Source organism: Epargyreus clarus, unplaced genomic scaffold (assembly GCF_041222505.1).
Source record: "Epargyreus clarus isolate Ecla_fem2 unplaced genomic scaffold, WU_Ecla_fem_2.2 ptg000026l, whole genome shotgun sequence".
Lineage (NCBI taxonomy): Eukaryota > Metazoa > Arthropoda > Insecta > Lepidoptera > Hesperiidae > Epargyreus > Epargyreus clarus.
In genome coordinates this window covers 699,351-722,599 of record NW_027332233.1, presented here as the reverse complement: position 1 = coordinate 722,599, position 23,249 = coordinate 699,351, and the positions used below count along the sequence as shown (strand labels likewise).

Genomic DNA, 23,249 nt, shown 5'->3' with positions numbered 1-23,249 from the left:
CTGTTGCTACATTCATGTCGTTCCGTTTTTCTTTGAGTTTTATTGCACTAATTCAGATCAAAATCGTATGTTTAGTTTAGCATATTCCTCTATGATTACGACAGATCAAAGGCGCAAAAGGAACATATCAATTGATGCCTCCGCGCTCTTTGATTCGGCCGATTTTGTTTAAGTTATCAATCGTCGCGAAGCAGCTTGAATTATCATAAAACATTCAATAAAATATCGCGTATGCAAATATTTGGCAGCTGTCTAAAACTGTTTTATCGATCAAAGCCGCAATACTTGATTGAAAGCACCTGGACGATTATTAAATTTAATGAATCGTTTGGATTTATAGCGGCTTTTGTGTATGTTAATACAACACCGAATAGCATAGTCGTGCTGGAACTACATACTAGCGTGATGCTGGATTCAATTCCCGGCTCGACCGGTGTATTTTTTAATTATATAGTTGCTGTACGTAGTTAGTGTTAGTGCATGGACCTATAATGGTAAGATGTTTTGGACAAGTTTTATTTTATCATACTAACATTTCTAATTTTGGCAGTGCCTTGAGCCATAGACAATTATATAAATAGTAACTATATCACAAATATTGTTATCTTTTGTAACAATAGCTAAAACTTGCCCAAATATATTCTGCCCAAATATATATTGCCCAAATTTGAAACACAACGTCACATTATACGACCTAATAGATTTACAACTTTACATCTCATGATTACTTAATACAAATTATTTTTTCCTTTCTTGACATACAGAACTAGCGAAAACATATTTTTTTAGATTACTCTCAGACAAACTTTTCGTCACAAAGTTTTCCTTAAATAGATATTAAGCATATGTATAACAAATTAATACTTCTTTCTTGGGATTCTACCCTCGAACTCTAGTGCAAGAGAACCAATTCTTACCACTAAACTATATCTGACAGATTTTTTAAAGTTAAGCAGTATTACACAATTTGAATGAAGTACAAGACCGAGCTATTAAGCCGGCGACACATACGAAAACTGGATCAAATTGAATCACTTAAATAACAATTTGATTGACGTGTCACCGGAAATGGATCTCAAATTTGCAATAACTAATTATGCTAATAGCCTATGCTACTTCTCAAAAGAACGATTATCTAGATAAGTTGAGGTCCGACTATATAATATATATTGACAAACGTCCAATAAATTTATTGTTGAAAAAAATAACTTGTTCGGGGTAACGACAAGGCAGTAAAATTCCGAATGAGTGGAGTGTGGAGCGCAACGCATAAATCGTCAAATGTGTCAATTAACTCAGCTCTAATGTTGTATTTATGTAAATTATTGTCTGACGGATGCTGGCCAGTGTGGCCATGCTGTGTCACTGTGCCGGACAGCCAACCGTCAAACTGGAGAGAGGGTTCACAAAATTCGGGCGAACGTTGATTTTCAGATGTATGTTAAGATTTAATTAGATTTATGTTTATTCAAATATCTATGTGACATCGTGATAATAAAATTGAAGTTTATTTCTATTTTAAATTTTTTTTAATGCTGCAGTGTTCATGTTTGAGTGATACTAATGAAAATGAAATGAGTATGGTAAAGGGAGACATTTACAGAAGGCGTTTCAATTTATTCCTAAGGGGTAGCAGCGCGTCTGTGACCAAATTCCGTTTGGGACTACATTCTACTTTATTACTTTAACATTGTAAAAAAAAATAATTTTGCACTAGTTTGCAAAACCGGACAGTCTCTCAATTAGAAAAGACGGATGGCCACCCCACACTGACGGGTTAGACAAAAACAGACGCGTCCGCGACGCGACCCGACACATTTAGATAAATAAAGTATTTTCGAAATGTCACGTTTGGAAAAAATCGACCGACCATGATAAGTGCCTGATTTAGGACCCACCCGGTAATTATAATAAGTGGATTTTCGCGTCTCATACAAGTAATGTAATAAATATTATTATTCGACGTAGGCGCTGCTTCTATTGAAAATGTTTATTTTAATTTGAAATTAGTTCATTGAAAAGTTTGTGTTAAATTATAATGCTTCTTTACTATGTATTAAACTTACGAGTATATACCTACGGATTTATTTATATTGAAAACATTGCGATATAAAATCTGTATCGTTTCCTATATTTAGAATATCCATATTTACCGTGGACTTTAGGAGGTTATCCTTATGATGGTTATCATAAAGAATGAGAGAACAGCGTATTCCTTCTTATTATCCTCCTACTGTGATAAACGAAACGCACTACTAAACGTGGGGAAGCTTGAGTCACCATCTTTCCCATACATTTGCATTATTACATAGGAATATACATAGGTAGTTACAGGATGAACCCTCAACTTTTAATTAGGTGATAGGTACTTATAAACTGAACATATACGCTATGAAAAAGAACGCTTTCTATTCTAATAAATTATTAGATTATTAGTAATAATCTAGGAATCCTTGTGTCATGGGTACCTTAGAACCGAAATCGAAATTGATGATAAGGATGTCTGCTTGACCTGGATTCGAATCTGGAACTCTTTATGAGTCATGTATGTAAATGTAATTCGGATGTCATTATGTTTTTATTACAAATATATTTTTTACAATATACAAAAAGTATGTAAGACAAACAAACACCTATGAAAATATAATATATTGCATCCGGTGCAAACCAGTGACCCTTCCCAATTTTTTATTGCGTATAAGTGGCAACTAGGCACTATCTTCTTGGTACTGCAGGTAGCCAAGAAAGCCAGGAATCAACCACCAATTAACATCTTTCAATAAATATAAATAGGATAACAATCGTTTAAATTGATCACAAAAATTGTTGTCCTTGGGGACTGAAGTGGAATGACTTATAGTATATCAGCCTCACTACACAATTGAAACCAAAACACAGTAGCTTCTGTGGTGAGGATGTCTGTAGACTCATATAAGGCGACCACTTTGGTCCTCAGGACTGGAACATATCTGTGGTCGGCTTCCGATAGAGCCTGTTATATTTGGAGATGGTAACAGACGTCCATTGGCTGCAATGACAACTTTTCAGATGAACTGCATACTAGTTTACTCACCTTTTTACCACGCTTTTATTAGTTTGGGTTGTATGTATGCATGTATGTATGTATGTAACGGAATCTTTGAACTCGATTTTCACCCACTTTGAACGATCCGATTTATTTAAAATTTTGAACAATTATCAAGAACCGATGACAATTCACGATTTAAATAATTTTATCCCATTCACCTCATCAGGATCGTCAGAAATCAGGATTAACGATTTTCCTTGTGCGATTTTAGCGTGGCTTTTAGATTTTAAACTATTAACATTATTAAATTTGAGCTACGTTACGCTACGCAGGTTCACTCCATCAGCCTTTGAAGGGCCATTATTGAACTAAATTGAATAAACTCAACAGAGGTAAGCATATAAAAATGGACAAAAAAAGACAGTCCAACGACATTCGACCAAAGAAATGCGTAATTTTAAGACTATGCATCACCGTGTAATTTTATTAATTCAAAAACTGGAATACGTGAGTCCACCCACGGTCAGCGAGGTGTGGTGGTCATAACTCACGATCGGTATGTGGGTATAACACGAATTTTGGACTTCTAAGAATTATAACAGTTGACAGTGGGAAACTCCGCAACCACGGAACCCAACATGACGTCATGAGATGTTTTCCTAGATTTTTAATAAAAGCTAGATATGGAAGATGTTTCGTTATTTTAAAGGGTCAAGGTACTGTAGGTAGGTTCGAGTCTTCTCTCAATATGAGCAGCGTTTAGGTAAGCCATAGGATACTGCGTTAGTTGAACGCAACGTAATAAAATTCTCATGCTTTCCAGAACTTCATGGAATGTAAAAGGTCGGTTATACTATTAAGGCTTGGTTATAATGAGACACTACGTTATATTCCATCTTAGTACTCGTACTACATGGGCGAAGCCACATCCGTGATCGACCTCATGTTGAAGTTTAATTTAATACAGCGTTGATTACTAGAGGTAGAGGGTAGAGGTACGAGTAGAGGTACGAGGTGGTTCCAGATGACGGTTTATAAAGTAACTTGTATTAAAGTTATTATAAGATTAACAAATTATTTAAATTCAATGAAGATCTCTTTTCACTGCGATTTTATCGTAAAAATGCCTTAAATTATAAATGGTTACATGTGGTTACATGTGTTTTAGCATTCCTAATTAAATTTCGTGCGAAACCAATTATCAAAACATACGATACCACGTCCAGCTATTAACATTCTCACGATATTTAAGTATACGATATCGATTTGTTCGTAAATCTCAAAACATCAACATAGCTAGAATACCATAACATCGAGTTGTTTGCTCTTAAAAACGAGAAGTGTGAGTTGGCCTTAAGAAAAAAAGATATCGTGAGTCAATGAACCAATTTTGAAGTTTGATGTTTTTCTTTGATAGATACCTACATGACATGACAAATTAATATAAAATTATATTAATAAAGAAATCATAATATTTATAATTTAAATTATTCTTTCATCATCAACCCATTACTGTCCCACTGCTGGGCACGGGTCTCCTCTCAGAATGAGAAGGATTAGGCCATAGTCCACCGCGCTGGCCAAGTGCGTATTGGTAGACTTCACATACCTTTAAGATTTTTTTTTTTTTTATTTATTTTTTTTGTTTTTTATAAATCTCTCAGATATGCAGGTTTCCTCACGATGTTTTCCTTCACCGTTTAAGCAAGTGATAATTAATTTCTAATACGCACATAAATTTGAAAATCAGAGGTGCGTGCCTGGGATTTGAACCTCGGACCCCTCGATCGAGAGGCCGTGTTCCTTAACCACTAGGCTATCACTGCTTCTTTAATAGGTACTTTTCCAATCCTCATCACTTACGGTACATAAAGTTTATTCAGTAATATTCACAAAATCTTCCCAACAAAACATTTCTACCAACATATTCAATAAAGCATACATTTTTGGTTATCTAAAAAAAATCAGCCCCATAATAATTTCCTTCCTATAATTTTCTTTACCATTAGACCCCCGTACAAATTTTAGCAGCCTAATCCATAAATGTTGGTATAGTAACAGAGAACAATAAAATTTATGAATAGATGTTTTAAACGGGCGTAATAAACCATGGTTTATATTATGTTAATGGGTATATGGGCGCCAGCCAATAGCCCGCGGCTACATGTCAACGGATCAATAAACTAGATTATAGATAAACATTGCAATTAAATACTGCATATACTAACATCAAATTATACTTTTTAAATACACATAAATTTGGTGATACACATATGTTTTAGTAATTAAAGTAGTAAACGAGTATGCGGTCCGGCTTAAGGTGAGTGGTTTCTGCGGCCTATGGACATGTGTAAACAATTCCATATAGTACAGGGGTTCTATCTGGAATCAATCACAGATTCATTACCATTCCGGAGGATTACAGGATTTATAGGTCTTTTCACGTGTAAGTTCGGCACCCGGCATCCACCTGTTTCCATCGAAACGCTAGGTTTACGGTAGAGATGGGTGTAGTAATGGTAACTCCCCGATAAATAAACCGATAGTGATGGTCATTGTTTCCCATGGACACGTGTAATCAATCGCAAATAGGGTTAAATTCCTACTTAAGATCGCCACTGATGCGTGAGGGGGGTTCAGGGGTACTGAAGACAAAGTTGAAATGTAACCTATAAGCGTCTCTTAAAACTAGAAAAAGTACCTACCTATAATTAATTGGTGTCCTGATTTAAAAGTCAAGCACATTTATTTACACGGCAAACCTCAATTTAGTTCAGAAGTACCTACGCATGCTTGGACTTTTCGTGATGTCAATGTTAAACAATTTTTCAATTTTTATTTTTAAATTTTATCAAGATTCGTAGTTACAATAATTGTCAATGCACATCTCAAAGATAAATTAAGAAATAAATATATTATTAAAAAAATAATTATAAGAGTACAATGTGGTTGAAATTAAAACTGAGTATCCAGAAACCTCGTGTCATTGCATATACGTCCATTTGACATCAAGCATAATGTCAGCACATAAGCACAATTGAGTACCTACTTGACTTAAAAAATATGACTTATCAACTCAATATGGTCATACAACAACGAAAGGTCGATCCGTCGATTAAAACCGATCACGTATCTAAGATAAAGAAACCGAACGAGAATAAATATGTTGAATAGTCGAAATGAGCATGGCGGATGATTTACGGCGCTATTGACATTGCGCGGGCGCAGCGGCCATCTTGTTTGCTAATTGCCGGCTTATGTCATTAAATCAGTCACGCATTACCAACGGACGTGTGAGTCTTGCTTTATTCATGTGATTTGGTATTTGATCTTTAGTTTATATATAAAGTGTACAGAGCTAGCTGTGTATATTTTTGTTATTTTCACAGTCAAAAATATACAAACCGATTTTTATTTGGTGTCTCTAAAGTAGCTTTGTTTAAAAGTTGTCTTATAAATGTAGATAGAACTTTACACTTCGCACAGATATATACATTTTCTGATAGCACTTTTACCGTAACAATAAAGGGTTTAGTAGCTATGTAAATGCTTTGTTACACGAACAACGCCCTCTATGATAAAATTGAAGAAACAGGAAAACTATTTAACCATGCATCGTGTTACAACATCGTTAAACCGGTTTTAATGAAACTTTGCATTATAGTAAAAGCAGTTAAATGGGAACCTCATTCCTACTTGAAGTTATAAATGTTAATGCAACGACAACATCAGATGGACCACATACGGCTGCCATTTATGTGGAAATTGTTAAAACAACTACCGGTTAATACTTATACCTATTAACACTATTAACAAATACCACTGATAATACTAATTAGTATTACTTATACTGTTTATTCAAGTAACAAGGTCAAGAACTCGTATAATATACGTAGGGTCGAGAGGGCCTAGTTGGAACACAATGATTTTAAAGTTATCAGCTTAACATAGTAAGATTAGTAATTTTTAAGATAGTCATTAAGTACACATTTTAAGTTGTACCGTGTATACGTACCATGTTAGATGACAATACCATTTATAACACCTTGAAACACCGCAAAACACCTTGTGAAGTGGTGGTAGTTTTATTGACATTCAAAAAGTTGTCTGTAAAGAACCTATTTTGAATCAAAAAATTTGATTTGATTTGATTTGCATGGATGTCACGTGCAGACCACCCATAGGATAAAATTAGGAAGTTTGCAGCCCATCAAAACATTTCTATTCTAAGATAACGATTAAGTAGAAATCACCAGTAATTTTATAAATATTCGGATTCAATTCAAAATAATGCATACGACCATATTATAATTAAAACGATTTTAAAATAAATTATTTTATGTACACCTGCGCTAATATGTATGAGTATATTCCATGATCCATCCGTTTTGTTACCTACAAGTAGGTATTAAAAAAGAACCTAAAAATGGTATTATTTGAAAACATAACCATCTTACGATAAAACAAATGCTTAGTGGTATCCTTACCACTTAATCAATCGGTTAAAAATAAAATATTATTTCCACAATTATCTACGTAACTTCTCACCTGGTTACGATAACCCCACTCTCCCCTCCGCCGTTTCATCTGTTTTTCTGTCTATTGTCTACGTATTGTTTATCGGGTTTTTGTCCAATGGGAACCGTGGATCGAGATGGTATCGAGCGATCGTGATCGAACGCCACTTTCTTTGATCTTCGTTGATTGACCCTTAGTTAAATGGTCACTGACCATACAGTTGACAGTGACGACTTGGCCGTACTATTGTGAAGGTTTTGTACGATGATTGGTTTTGTTGAGAATGTCTATTGATAGTGGTATCGTATAACAATTGTGTTTGAAGATCCGGGTGGCGTGGTCGCTGTGACGGTCTGCCACGCTGGGTTCTGGGTTCGACGCCCAACCAAAAAAACATCTGATTGTAATTTTAGGTTTCTGTTTTAGTTTACTATGTTATATTTTGCGTATCCATAGCACATTATAGGAGATTCCAGTGGGATTATTAATAAAGAAAGCGTTATAGCAATGACACCAGTCATTATTTCAAAAATTTGCATTAGTAAAATAAACAAAAAAAACATTTTTTACATCACACAACAATTATACAATAACTTAATGTATTTAAAAATCATTTTTACTTAGCCTATTAAGTACATAACTACATTTTTATTAATTTTAATTAATTAAGCGAATAACTGACTCTTGAACTGAAAGCGGAAGTTGCTAGCATTTCAGTTTCGTTTATTTTTATGTCGGTTAACTACCTTATATTAATTATTTAATTAATACACAGTTTTAAATAAGACGTAACATTAATGTGCTACATGCGTATGTTTTGTCTAAATTAATGTGACTGTCGGGATTATTACCATGTCCAAATGAAGCCAATTTGCTTATCCATTTCTGTGCAGCCCATCAGCACTGACCAATCATTCTTACTTGTAACAGCTGAAGCATGGTTGGCTCCTGGCCTAATTATTGTGTGGATGTCACTTAGCGTCTCATGCCCTTGGCCTATATTTGTGTGACAAGGCCCTTAGAGAGAGTCAAAATGATTATTACTAAAATACAGCTTCGATATGTTTGTATCAACTCAAAGAATTGTCGGTCGATAGACTCGAATTTTTGACATGATTTGGCACTTCTATATAAAAATAATATTATATGCTTTTAATCCTGAAATTCCTAGATGGAATCGCAATTAACAGCATTTAGTTAGGTTTCAGTTTTTCCTAGCAAATGTTTACATATATTTACTTTTATAAATAAAGTATTCTAAAAAGGATGTTGTTTCTCTCATAGCCCATGATGAAATTCCCTTGTCATGTGACATGGAAATACACAATGACAAAACCACCTACTCTCAGACCCAGCATAGAAACGTAGACTAAAAAGTAGGGATAACTGTATACCAGATAACTGTATAGTAGGTAATCCAGTAGTTTATTGACTATTTATACTTTATAACATTAGTGTGAGCTGCTGTATCTTGACTTGAATAGTGTCCTAGAGCAGGCAGTAGGTATATCAATAACAGTATCAGGCTTCAAACTCGTTCTCAGAGGCAACAACGCATCCAATTTCAGGTAAAAATACTATACCTACTTAATTGAGTTAGAGACAGCTGTACATTTATTTTATAGTACAATTAATATTATTAACAGGTGTCTATTTGCCGCTCCTAAGACATAAAATAACTGCGAGCAAGTAGCATAAGTTAAAGTTATGCCTATAATACTTTAGTACAGTATGCCTATCTGATAGTAATAAGTAATAGTTAAGGACTAGTTTATATCGAAAACGTAATTAAATATAAAAGTTATGTTTTAATTACTTTTATGCTTCCTAATAAAACACGTGTGACCGTGAATATAAGTGTAGCATAACTATTAACTACCATTTTATATAATCATTCTTATGGTTTTAAATTTATACTTAATAAAGAAGATATTAAAGCTACGGCCATATGAAAATGTTTAAATTAATGAAATTATTTAATCAAAACGTTTCCAAAAACTTGATGTTCGTCCGTAGTCTTAATTGGCGCCGAAACGACACACATGTACCATAAATAACCAAATTCTACGCGTATATATTATTATTTATTATTAATAAATAAAGTCACCATATCGTAGCGCTTTAAATGTATAATAAATATTATATTTAATAATCCATAAATATACAAATAAAGAAGTAAAACACATCCCCGTTTATGGGTATCACGCTTTTTATTATAAGTATTAATAACTATTAACATGTCAAATGCTTCCTTTTAATAAAAGATAAAGATAAAATTAAGTTCTGCGCTTATTACTATTATTCATTTTCTATTCTATGGGTTCTTATCGACATAATTAACGTCATTCAAAATTATTTTATTTTTCATATCATATTACACGGGTACACCCTATTCAGCCAGTTTCCCTTATAAAATAAAAATAAATATGATTGTTTTTAAATGCTAGACATACCTTTCGTAATTAGAACGATTTTAGTACAATCACTGCGCTGGGCTGAATGTGGTGGCAGTACATAGGTACCTAAATAACTTCACGAAAAGACATTGCTAGCCATCTCATCTCTGGCCATTTTAATTCGATAAAAGTTTATAACATCATGTGAAAGAGAAAATAGTGTTGCTTTTTGGGACCGTTTCCCAATATCACACATTTTAAATTACTTTGGTGGTATAACAAGAAGGAGCTATTTAATTTACTACACAATATATTTAAATGCAATACTTCATTGTAGGTATACACATAAATAATATACATAATATAAGTACCTACTCATATTAATACAGGGTACGGTACGGTTACGGTATAACATGGTCTTGTTGTTTTTATATAGGGAATTAATAATTTATTTTACTAATTTAATATTACTTATGAAATAACTAAAAAACACCAATAGAGCTATTTGGTAAGTATAGACGTATGGTTCGCGCCAAACTGCTAGTCCGCTCTGAAGTTCTCGCGAGCAGATGTAGTCATACAATTTGCTATGACGACGGAATTCATTTCTATATTCAGAGCGGACTAGCAGTTTTACGCGGACTTTATTTAACCATGATAATTGCATTATTTGCTAAAATAATATAATTATAGGTAGGTTTACTTCGTACCTACCTATACATATTGACATCTACATGTACAGGTAAAATATAATTTACGAATGAGTAGAGCTTGACATTTTGCTACATGCCCGCTAGTAAAATTAACAGTCAATTATAATTTTTTCAACCACAATAATACCCAACTTTATTTTTCACACCGAAAGAACAATTCCTATAATCGACTTACATTAAAACAAAACGTACGTCATTTTGTTCAACAATTGCGTTGTTATCAGATACGTTGGCGTTAACTGCAAAGATGCGTTGTAATAACGCAACATTATCACACGTGGTCAGTTCGCACTCACACCTCTTTTATAATTACTTGTGGCACACCTCCTACATTTTTAAAATTCCATTTACACATTACGTATATTGCGCCACATACCTACGTTTTTTTTTAACATTAAAAGTTATAAGTTCCAACGCCCGTTTGTAATAATTAATGTGAACTAAATTTAGACTAATCATTTTTTTTTATATTTAGTTTTACGTAAATGATGAGGCAGACACGCTACCTGATGGAAAGTTAGCATCGTCGCCTATGGACATTTGCAACACCAGAGGAGTCGCCAATGCATCGCCGGCTTTGGAGGAGAACTCTTTTTAAGTTTTTACACCTTTTTTGAAGAGCTCATGTCATCTAAAATTGTTTAAGATTGATTATTATTTATTACTAACGGAGTCTTCAGAGGTAAGTTGCGTAGCGTTTATGGCTTTCAGGCCCTACTTTCAATCCTGTTTTGAGTTTGAATAATAAAGCATACCTACACGGGTTGCCAGATGGAAAATACCCACCATCGCATGGATGTTTGCAACACCCGAAGAGTAACCAACCAATGCGTCACCAAATTTGAAAGAAAGCACATTTGTATTTATAAGATCCCATTGACGTATCGTTTTGCGAATGAGATGAAAAGTTTGTTTTAAATTATTTTTAACTTAAACTTGGTTATGGAATTATCAATTTATTTATTTAGTTTAACCATCTAAATCGAAAAAGTTTATCAAAGTTAGTTTTATTTTTTCAAAGAGCGGCAATATTTTTAAACTGTTTTTGTGTTTTGAATCCAATATATTGCGTACCTATAAATGTAGAACAATACCTATCAAGAAATCCTTAGTTTATCTACCTTAACAAATGGAAATAATAATTACCTAATCAATAGATATTCTAAGATCTACCACTTATACAATCAGATGTAACTTTACACCAATGACACGTCAATTACTTATCATACGGATTATATATAAACATTCTAAGAAAATATAATGACAAGTGCGCAGGAAATCTAAAATCGTTTACATGTAAAGTGCATGTCACACACGCATGTTACACACATGTCACACATGCACATGTCATGTCGTAATGCAGAACGATAAATGATCTGTGGTCGTATCTTAGAAACATGATATGCTAAGAATTTTAATGTTTGCAATGATTCATTGATTTTATGTTAGTATTGTCCTGTATTATACTGTAGTTTATAATATAACAAAGTAAATCTGAATAACATCTTGTACCTAGATTGTTATGAATAAACCGTTTTATTTCATTTGTTTGATAATAAATTATTATTCAATTCAATTCAATTATTCAATGTCGGTAGAAATTCTCGTGTGGCGATTGATCCATCTATTTCTGAAATTATTCGGGTTTAAACTTTTTTAATTTCTGAAATTATTCTGGTCTTTCCTACTACGTTTTGATTTCAAACGTCATTAATTTAATTTGTTTCTTTGTTATTTCAATCCTTATTGTATAATTATTTTATGTTGATAAGAGCTGATCTACATGGTGATTGGTAAGTAATGAGTAGAGTTGGAAAATATTGTGGTTACTTACAGATGTAATAACTATTTAAAATCATATAGGTAAATGTATTGTATTTGAAAGCAATAAAAAGCTCATGCTATTGCCTTCTGTACATAAAATATAATGTAGATAGATAGATAGATAGATAGATAGATAAGTAGTTAAATCGTTAAAAAATTAAGATCTACTATTGGATCTACTTTAGTTCGGGTTTGGTTGCAAGTTTCCTACTTGATAATTGTTTGTATAAGGTACCTATATACTTAATAAAATCATTAAAATCCCGTTTTCTTTCAATTATAATATTGTGAAACGTGACGCGTATGGATTGGCTGTTTTAAAAGCCAGTATTTTTAACCCTTTATTATTAAGACACATCTTTTCTCAGTAAAAATAATTGCAATAGAACCATTTCAATTAAAGTCCTATATTTAACAGATTTTTTTTTCTCAATGGACCTGGCATTAAGAAGTTAATTGCACTGTTTAACAAAAAAAAATATATAATTCATTAATAAATAAAGTAAATTTAAATAGATAAATAAACATACTTTAGGTCGGTACGGTACGGTATCTATTTACTTTATTTTGGACACAGATAGTCCTGTATTACATTATGAAATATTAAGCAAATTAATATGTTATTCATATGATAGGGCAAAATTTAGAATTTATTACCTATGTATGTGGGTATATTTGAATGAAAATAATTTAAAATTATTTTCGCATCTTGTTATTTAAGGCCAAATTATTAAAATATGTACCTATATTAACCCGAGAACACCGCCATTCTACAAGCGTACGTAAAATCATTAAAAAATAATACTTTATAACAACTCTTAGCAAAAAAGTAAAGTTAAGAAAGTTAAAAAAAGTACCTTAATTAATCAAAATAAATAAACAATTTTAAATTAAATTCAGCTACCAAATTCTAATAAGTACTAACGCAGTATAAAAAAATGTAATCGCCGACTAGATAGAGATGTGCGAATGTGTAAAATGTTCAAAATGTCGCCGCAGTGTTTACTCTCTGTCCCGCTCTCGCGCCCCGCCCCCTCGGCGCGTGTGTGCGGTGCATACAACTAAAGATGGCGGATAGAAAAAAAATTGACAGATGCACCGCTGAAAACGTCTATGAATGCTGCGCCCCTGGCCGTTTCGTTATTTCCACTAATCCTAATTTTTAGATTAATAAAAATTAGTTTTGAAGTTTGGATATAGTTTTAATTTGTTTAGAAGTATAGAAGGGGTCATAGAATTTAACTAGATTCACTTACTTAAGCTTAGAACGTGAACGTTTCATAAATTACATTAATAATTTGGTATTACGCACTTTTCACTATTTTCCATTTATCAGTCACCATTGCTTTTTGAAGTTTTCAACATTACCTTTGTTTGTATATTTATATTTTTTTAAATAAATGAAAGTAGAAACTTGAATATGTTTGATATTAATGTTAAATTTTAAATAAAACAGAGGAGATAAAACTTTTCTTCAACTTTTATCGCTTTAGGATAAATATTTTAATGTTTCGCTACTACTGTCTGACGAGAACTTACATATTTCATTTAATTCCCTTCTTCCTTCTTCAATTTATGAAACTCGTATATTGTCAACAATATTTTGAACAAACACACGATATAAACACAATTCACAACATTTCCCGAGCCACCTGCCACAGTACCGGCGCCGGCCGTCGCCGCGCCGCCACTGGCTCCAGTTTCCAAACTTTTCCGACCATTTCCCGCTTAAAAAACTCACAAACCTACTCAAAAGTTACAACAAACTTTAGCATTCACCTCAATTTGTGTAATTAAGCAGACAAATAGCCGAAAACTAACTTTTGCGACTGGAGAAATACGAAAAGGTAGCCGTATCACTTAAAAAAAATCTCCAGCCAGCAACTCACCTGAGAATCGTTCGGTCGTCGTCACTAGCCTTCCTTCCACCTGTCACCTGCAGCTAAGCAAGCAACTCGTAAAGATCCTTTGTTTTCCGCTAATATTTGTTTTTAACGAACCGTGCAACTCGCGCAACAAGGTTTCCCGGTGCGGTCCCGTGGCTACTGTTTTGTGTTTAGTTAGTTGTTACGTTTGTGTCGGTCACTTCACTGGCACAGTCGGGCACTTCACTCGCGATGTGTACGCGGCACGGAGCGCGGTGCGGGACGGTCGCGCGCCGCGGCCGGAATGACGCGCGGCGACCGCGGCGAGCGAGGCGCGACGCCAGCGCCACCGGCCGGCCGCGGAACTAGCTCAATCAACGCAACGATAACATGCACGTTTTTGCACTTTTAAAAGTCGCCGCGGTTTGTAATTTTTGTTTGTTCGACTGTGATATAATATTTATTGATGGGGAACTAAATATTTTTGTGGTTTTGCTTAAGTTTTGAAGTTTATGTGGGTGTAAATTGTTTAAAAGTTTACAAAGTTTCTTTAGGCGATGTTTTGGGGACAATAAAACTTCTTATTTCCTTCCTCCGCTAATTACTTCTAAAATTATTAAATTCTTGTAGAATAATTTATAAAACAATTAGATACATATGAAACTTCAAAACTTTTATTAAAACTTATTGGTTATTAAAACTTTTTAAGTATGAGTTTTGATTTCCTGATAATTGTATGGTATTTCTTTATAGAAAGTGGAAGTTGATTATGTGACATTGGTTGTTGTTAGAGTTTGACCGTATTAGTTATCCTTAAAGAAGTAATTAAAACTGCCTTCCTAAGTTATCTAATTATTAATATTCTTAACTTATTTTGCTTATAATTATAAATAAATAAAAATAATAAATACGTTACAAAAAATTAAAAAGAAAATTTTATTTCTTTAGGAGTATTACTGGTAACAGTTTTCCGAAAGACACAAAACTTAATATAAATTATAAACAAAAAAAAAAACGATTATTAGGTATGAAATAAATTTATTTCAAAATATATTTAGTCGGTACTTTCCGCACTTTTAATTTAAAAATCGGACATAGAATGCACTTTACAAAACATGTTCCAATTACAAACGCTAACAAAACAATTTTTGAACCAAGAACAATTCACCGACCTCATCACGCCAGTTCAAAATTCGAACGTTCCAAAATTCATAATTGTAAAATTCGCATTCTTGTAGAACACAGTGAGTGAAGTCACAAACCAAAACATTAGCGGGAGGGGGGCGAGTGACCTTGCATCGCGCTCGCTCGGGGCGGCGCCTCGGGCCCCGCCCCCCGCCCACCGCGCCACCCCACGCTAACGCCACGAACTTACAAGTTCGCGCGGAATGCCGCTTGTGTTCGAATTTTGAACTTGGAATTCATTTTCTTGCTTCTTTATCTGTATAATTTTATTGACATTAATTGTTTGCTTATTTGAAAATAGAAATTGGACATTATGTTACTATTTAATTCGTTATTTTTTATTTTCATGCGATGGAGCTCGTTTGAGATTTTAGTTGCGTGAAGTTTTTAATGTTTTGTGACTGTTTTATGTAGGTATCACCCAAATTTTGCGCTTAATAAATATACACAGGTAGGTAGGCCCCAGATCGGTTTAATAAATAATTTAAAACTTTCAAAACTAAGTATCTAACAACATAAACTTTCAAATTCAAATATTAATTAGTTTGGGCGTTTGTAATCAATCATTACAAATGGTACCTACGTTCCATTTTTATACTTGAAATAAAAAAATAGAAGAAATCACTACTCACTAGGTACTACTCACTCGTAACAAGAAAATGTAACGAGTTTTGACAATTGATATTGTCACTGTCATCTAGTTTCGTGTTTGAAAAATATTTAAAAAATGTACGAATGAAACGATATTTTTCAGCCCTTTTTCTTCGATTTCGTGTTTTTGCACCACTTAACTGCACATATCGGCATTGCTCCGCGTAAATTGCACCATGACAGCCACTAAATGGCTGACAGAACTGTCAGCCGTTTAAGCCATTTAATGGCTTCTTTTAATTACAAGGCGGTGAGATATCTATACTTATGTATCACCAAAGTAGATACCTAAGTACCTACCTACATATAAATTTAAAACATTGCTGCTAACCTATAGGTGCCTTGTTAGGTGTTTTCGGTCTTTTTATGGAGATACTCTATCTATCAAAAGCTGTGCCAAGGCATAGTTAAAAGGAATATTTGTGCCCATCTACCCATTCGATGTCTGTAGGTACCCACTGAGTTACCTATTAAAATTGAATTACTAATTTCCCCTCTCTCCTCTACCTGCTAACCCATCGTCCACACAAACATTGGCAATAACCTCATGCAGATTATCGGAACCCACATTAACAACCAGCGCAGGTCAACGCACCGCCCTAATGACATGACATGACGGCATGTTGACAATAATACCTATATAAAATACACTTTTTATCTGTCTGTCCGGCTTAGTTAGGTTAGCTACCTGTGGGACAGTCCAGGACATAACTTAAACCCAAAGTCTTTAAGTTTTCTGATCCCACTGCTGGACTTTAGTACCTAGGTAGTGGGCGTATAAGGAGAAAAGTTGGTCATTATGTTATTTAGCTACCTACCTAGTTTTTTTTTTGTACATGATATCTAATTTTACAAACATGACGTAAAAATACACTCACATGTAGGTACATTCGTACACACCTTGACCTAAAAGTAAAATCTAAATTAGTAACAAAGACAATTACCTACGTGGCTGGGAATCGGACAGAAAACCCTCTGGATGTCACACTGGTATTCTAACCCCGTTGCGTAGTCATCAATGTTTTTCAACATTTAAAACCATTTACCTACCTAATAAAGACGTCTATTTATATGTCTGGGAATTGTACTGAAAACTCTCATGTACTAAGACCGATTTTCTAACCCAGTTGCATAGGTTATCAATTCAACATTTAAAACTATAGACATTTTCGACAAAAGAATCGAACTCAGGACAGACCGCCTGAATCACTATCACACGACCGACGTGAGGTCATTCAGCTTATCCAAGTTAATCGGCTTATTGGGAATAATATTAACCCAATTTGCGAGCTCAATCATTCGACACAGAGAGACTTGCGCACGCGCATCCGACTGTATAATTTGCCGTCATAAAGCGAGCGCCGTGATGACAGATCCATCATGGCTGCCGCGAAAATTACCCTTTTTACGACCCGAAATTGCACGAAAACCACTCTTCGAGGACTCCAAAACTGAGTACAATGAACAAAGGACCCTATATTGTTAAAATAAGAATGGCGGTCAAAAAGAAATTGAAAGTTAAGTTGGTTTAACCATGTTGAAATGTTTTGTTTGTTGGTTTGTGGACCGTCAGGTGGCGCTCCTGTAATTAGATGACGATTATCTTTGATCTTGATCCTTGTCGTGTCATTTTAATACTTTCGGAGACCTGTGTGAATGTGAATTGCAACGATCAAAATATTTTTGGTAAACAGCTGTGTTTCCTTTAAACATTAAAATTCTAAATTTAAAATCATGCAGTCTACCTGACGGTAAGTGGCAACCATCCGTGGACATCTGTAACCAACTCCAGAGAACAAGAGTTTAACTTGAAGCTCATAGATGCGCTGCCGCTCCTGAGAACTACGTGTCATGGTCTCCAAATCTCTAACCACCTTCCTAATTCGGCCGCGTCCACACTTACTCTTCCACCGAAACTTCAGAACTACTTTACACTAAAAACAAGTGTGGCGGTGGTACTTCCCTGGTCGAACCATACCTACCTATTCCATTCTTCTACCACTTTTCAAACTTGTTTACTTGTTATAGAAGATTATTAGTGTGCTACATCAGATGTCTAGAAACTAGTCTAGCACTTTCTCATTCAGAGACCCGTGCCCAGCAGTGGGACCCAGCGCGCAATGCATGCCATGTCATGTGAGGCAGATATTCTGCGGCCGGTAATTACTGGATTATGCGCGTGTTCACAGGAACTCACATTAGTGCATGTCGACTTGCATAAGCGCGACATTTCACTTATAACCGACGTGCCACATCGACCGAGAAGCGATAAACGATCATTCGTCTTAAGAAATAATTGGAACTAAACATAATCAACAACCTGTTGGTCCTGTAACAAAAATCATACAATAAGTAGCGAAAGATTGTAAATTGACAGCTTTGATAAGCTCCACCGCATCCACATAAGGATAAGCATGATATAACTAGAACTAGGGTAATGTTGAATATTGATTATAAATGTGATATCCCTTAAGAATTTACTCAGTCCTCAATAGAAAGAACAAATGTGTGATTAACTAAAGTAGGTATGCCTCTGTCCTATTTCGTGTGGATTTCATAAATCTCCATGGGCAACAGTAACTGCTGCAACACCAAATAGCAACGCACCTGTAGCATAGATGTATAGTATAAAACGTCATTGATCTGTAGCCTATCTGTTATAGAATTCTAATTAGATTAATAATTTCTCATGTTGTTCACAGAAATCCTTGCACAACAATTGACAGTATTGTCAACGGATCGCGTGTTTATTAGCAACTTCTATATTTATAACAAAAAAGTTTTACAGAACAATATATTACATAGCGACTGGCGATGCAACAGTTACCTTATAATCAATTAGCCCTGTTGTAAATACGTTTTAATAAACCGCCAAGTTCACGACGTCCAAATTGAAAAGGTTCCGTCGCGATTAAAAATAAAATATTACATTGTTTTTACAATTTTTACATGTTATTCAAAGCTTCTTTGAATTTTTATAAAAATGTAAGCGCGTGTTCACCTGTTCGTCAACGGCTTAGGTTTTAATATTTTTATACTATATTTTAGTTTAATTTGAATTAACGTAAAATTCAATACTAGGTACTTAAAATTGGACACCTGGATAAAGGCCAGAGGCCATTTTAAACCTGCTTCATTATTCTTATTCTCATGATGATTCATAATGGCTCTGAGAGTCCTTCTTAAATAAATTCGACATGTATGTTTGAGGGATTTTAGGGGACACTTTGAGGTTGAAAAATTACCGACGATATCCTTCGTTCATCCATTTTATCCAAAGCTATACCAAGTTATCCAAATATCCTTAATTTTGCGAATTTTTGTCTTTTTTTCAGTCCGAGTTTTCAATTCAAAAAAAATTTTTTTTTCTTAAAAATGTTTACATTTTCTTATAGAGAATATCGTGCAGTTTTCAAAACCCTTTCATGGTCATACCTGAAAACTAGGCACTTGGAGCTACAATTTGCTTTTTTTATTTTTTCTGTACGACCATTTTCCTCGGAGTTACAGCTTGTTGAAAATCACCCAAAAATTTGGATTTTTTTTTATATCCCTTAATTTTTGTGACTAGTGTATATGGGAAATACGTAAACAAAAACAAAAACAGTATTATTTGTTAAAACGTAAAAATTCATACTAAGAGTATAGAACACAGCAGCGCTTAACACTGCTATTAGGTAGGTATTAAACATAAATAGGGGCGGCAATGGTGCCTCCGAAGTCGACCCACAAAGGATTCCGTGGAGGGTTGAAAATTACCAAGCTGTCCACGGGCGTGCGAGCAAGCGGTGCCGCGAGCAGAAAGTCCTTTAACATGACGAAAGGGAATGAATGGCGGTTTATAAGTAATTACTCAATTTACCGATGACCGGTAAAGGCTAGTGTTGTCGACGCAACGGTAGAGGAATATGAATTATTCGTGGGCTAATGATTGGTTGTGCCGTGTAACTGGTTATTATATTCGTATTTATGCAAGTCCATAGAATGCTGTGTATGGTATTAGTATATTTTTTTTACAAAATTGATGTATCAAACGAAGTTACACCTGATGGTAATTGATCATTCCTGTTTATGGACATCAGTAGTCCACACTAACAGGCTTGGCTTACAAGACGTCGGCCACAGAAGCGTTGCTAAGAGATTAAGATGAAAAACTTGCGTAAGCTTATCACCACATTATCACTTGCTTCAAATTCGATCACGTGCGCTTAACTTTAATGTTACGTTAAAAAAGTGTGGCAAAGGGAAGATATTAGTCAAACCACGAAGTGTTCTACTATATTTAAAAGTACCTGGATGACCGAGCTTCAGTGTTGTAATAATAAAACAAAAATGCAACATATTCTGAAAATAAAACCTAGCTAGATCGATTTATCGCCCCCGAACCCCCCTAAATACATAATATCAAGAAAATAGTTGAGAGCCGTTTCCGAGATCGTTGATATAAATATATATACAACACTTGCACGTATCAAGGATGGATAAATATACAGTGAAGCTTCCAAGTAAGTATAATTGAGCCATATTACTGAAGAAGCAAACGAGCATGCAGTGCATCTGATGGTAAGTGGTCACTAACGTACATGGATATCTGTCACTAACTCGAAATACTTCCACCAATATCACAGATGCATTGACACCTCTGGGAACAATAATTCCTGCCTAATTCCTACCTCAGTACCTATCTACTAACACTAAAACGCAAGAACTGCTTCACGAAAACAAGACAACAGTGGTATCGCTGGCCGTAAAAAATCCCATTAAGGAATATTTCTAATATTATTTTAAAATTTCAATATGTATTTCTTAGTAGTGAATCCAACGTTTTAGTGTGTAAGTTTTTATTAATTAATTCTAACCGATAATGGACAACAAAAAACCATTGAGTTTACAAGAAAACTATGATTAATTAAAGCATAAAACTATAGCTCATGTTATAATTGATGACGACGCGTTTATGATGAACGATTACAGGTAGCTTACAATGTAAGTACCTACCTACTAGTACTTCATTTATGGTAGGTCCAAAGGTTTAATGTTATAACCGCTAGCGTAAAGGGAAAACCTTCGGTTTAATTGTTTAATAGGCGCCAGTTCCATTGAACTAAGGTTCTAAAAAAATATATGTAAGGATAAATAAAGTATCAAAGTGGATATGTGATTAGCAGACACGATACATTGGTCATAATTTTCATATTCCTCTATGCCAGATAGATAGGTTATTTATACGAGTAGATAGATTTATTACTATAAATAATAATCAATCCACACTTCCACAGTGTTGCCTACCATAGATCGGCATTTAATAATTTCGTCATACTAGACATTACCTAATTTCGATCTTTAGTAGATACACATTGAATACTATTAACCGGTGTTAATAAGTTTTGTCATAACAGTGAGAATAGGTAGGTGCTTTTAGTTCTTTATTACACGGGAACAAATTTATAAATGCTCACTGTAAAAATCAACGTCTTACAAGGTATCTGGTTTTACCCGTGCACATAAGACGCACATTTGAGTAACATTAACCCCAAAAAGCACCCCTACCTCAAGGTCGCGTCGTATCTTAAACTAACGCGTCATAAACTTTTATTCGTTCACAAATGTTAAACCTGACTCTACGTCATAAATGTCACATTGACATTTTCTAAGTCAGTTCGCGTCTGGCAACGTTGCGAAAAACAAAATAATAACTTACAGCTTTGTGGTTTTGTGCAATTAAGTTTTACACATTCGGAGCTTTGTGTAAAAGAAAAGTTTTGTATCTTACACGAAACTGTTGAATAGTTGAAAGACTTGTAGCTATGAATTTCGGACATTAAGGGTCAACAACCTTTGCGAGTTTTATGTAGGTAGGTACTGTCATATGAATGCAGTGTATCTTAGTACTGAGGTTAAGTAGAGGTGAATATTTCGTATTTATGGATGAGTATTTATAGTATGACTAATTAATTTAAAATTATGACAAGTGTGTTAAATATTAACCTGTGAGAGACGACTTAAAATACTAGCTGACCCGGCAAACGTTGTTTCCATATAAATAAAAAAATGTTAAGAGTGAACAACCCTTATCACTTAGGGGTATGAAAAATACATAGTAGCCGATTCTCAGAACTACTAAATATGCATATAAAATTTGGTGAAAATCGGTAAAGCCGTTTCTGAGGAGTACGGTCACTGACACGAAAATATTATACATAAGATTTACTGAAAAGTGTAAGTATTTCAACTTGCTTTCTTTTCAGTTCTTGATTGAAAATTAACATGAAATGCACTGGAATGGAAAAGTTAATGTTAACACACATGTTAAAATTACACAACACCCTTAAATAATAAATTTACTATTCTACTTAAAAAACACGTATAGGTACATGAAAAAATAACAACTTATTATAATAACCACGCAATGTATAACTAAGTAGGAGAACAAGTTCACAACTACGCGTAACTGAGTCCCGGCACTCCCGGCTGTACCCGAGTACCCGACACCCGACAATACCCGACATATGACCTGCTCGATTAACAAACAGGAACGAACAAGGCATTACCGCGACATGTTCGCCGCGGAAGCGAGCTGACGGCGGAAGCAAGAGTTGCTCCCGCGACCCGACTGATTAGTGCATATCTGCTTATCGGCCTATTTGCATATCCGCGTATCTGTCTATCTAATTATATAGTTAATATTTTTTTGTTCAATTATTGAACTTAAGTTACTTATAGTTGGAGGGAGTATAATTTACCAAAAAAATGAAGTCTAAGTGGAACGAAGTTGGATGGATGATCGCTAGTTGTTGTTTCATGCGTTATTCCATGCTTACGTGTATGGAATAAAAGTTTATTAAGGAAACCGACTTTCCCAGGACGTTTGTTAGACAATATCTTTGAGCCTTCTTGTTCCTACTCTACATATCGTGGATGATCTTAAATTGAAATATTATTTCATAGGAGTCGATTGTGGACGATAGAAACTGAAAGTATTGTGTAGTAATAGATAGTTATTTTATTATTTATGAATTTAAAGTCAATGCCAGTCACACAAAACACTAAAATCAAATAGAATGTAGTA

At 34.4% G+C, this 23,249-nt stretch overlaps 1 protein-coding gene across 2 annotated transcripts in view; it reads right to left on the bottom strand.

The window, feature by feature from the left end:
- Positions 1–14,641, bottom strand: part of LOC140752960 (protein tiptop) — a 316,120-nt gene extending 301,479 nt beyond the window's left edge. The window contains exon 1 of one of the 2 annotated variants that reach the window (XM_073087276.1): positions 14,369–14,641. The gene's annotated coding sequence lies outside the window, so the exon portion shown is untranslated. Of the gene's footprint in view, positions 1–14,018; positions 14,154–14,368 lie in introns of those variants that run through there. The other variant, XM_073087277.1, reaches the window with a different exon arrangement.
- Between the last annotated feature and the right edge of the window lie 8,608 nt (positions 14,642–23,249).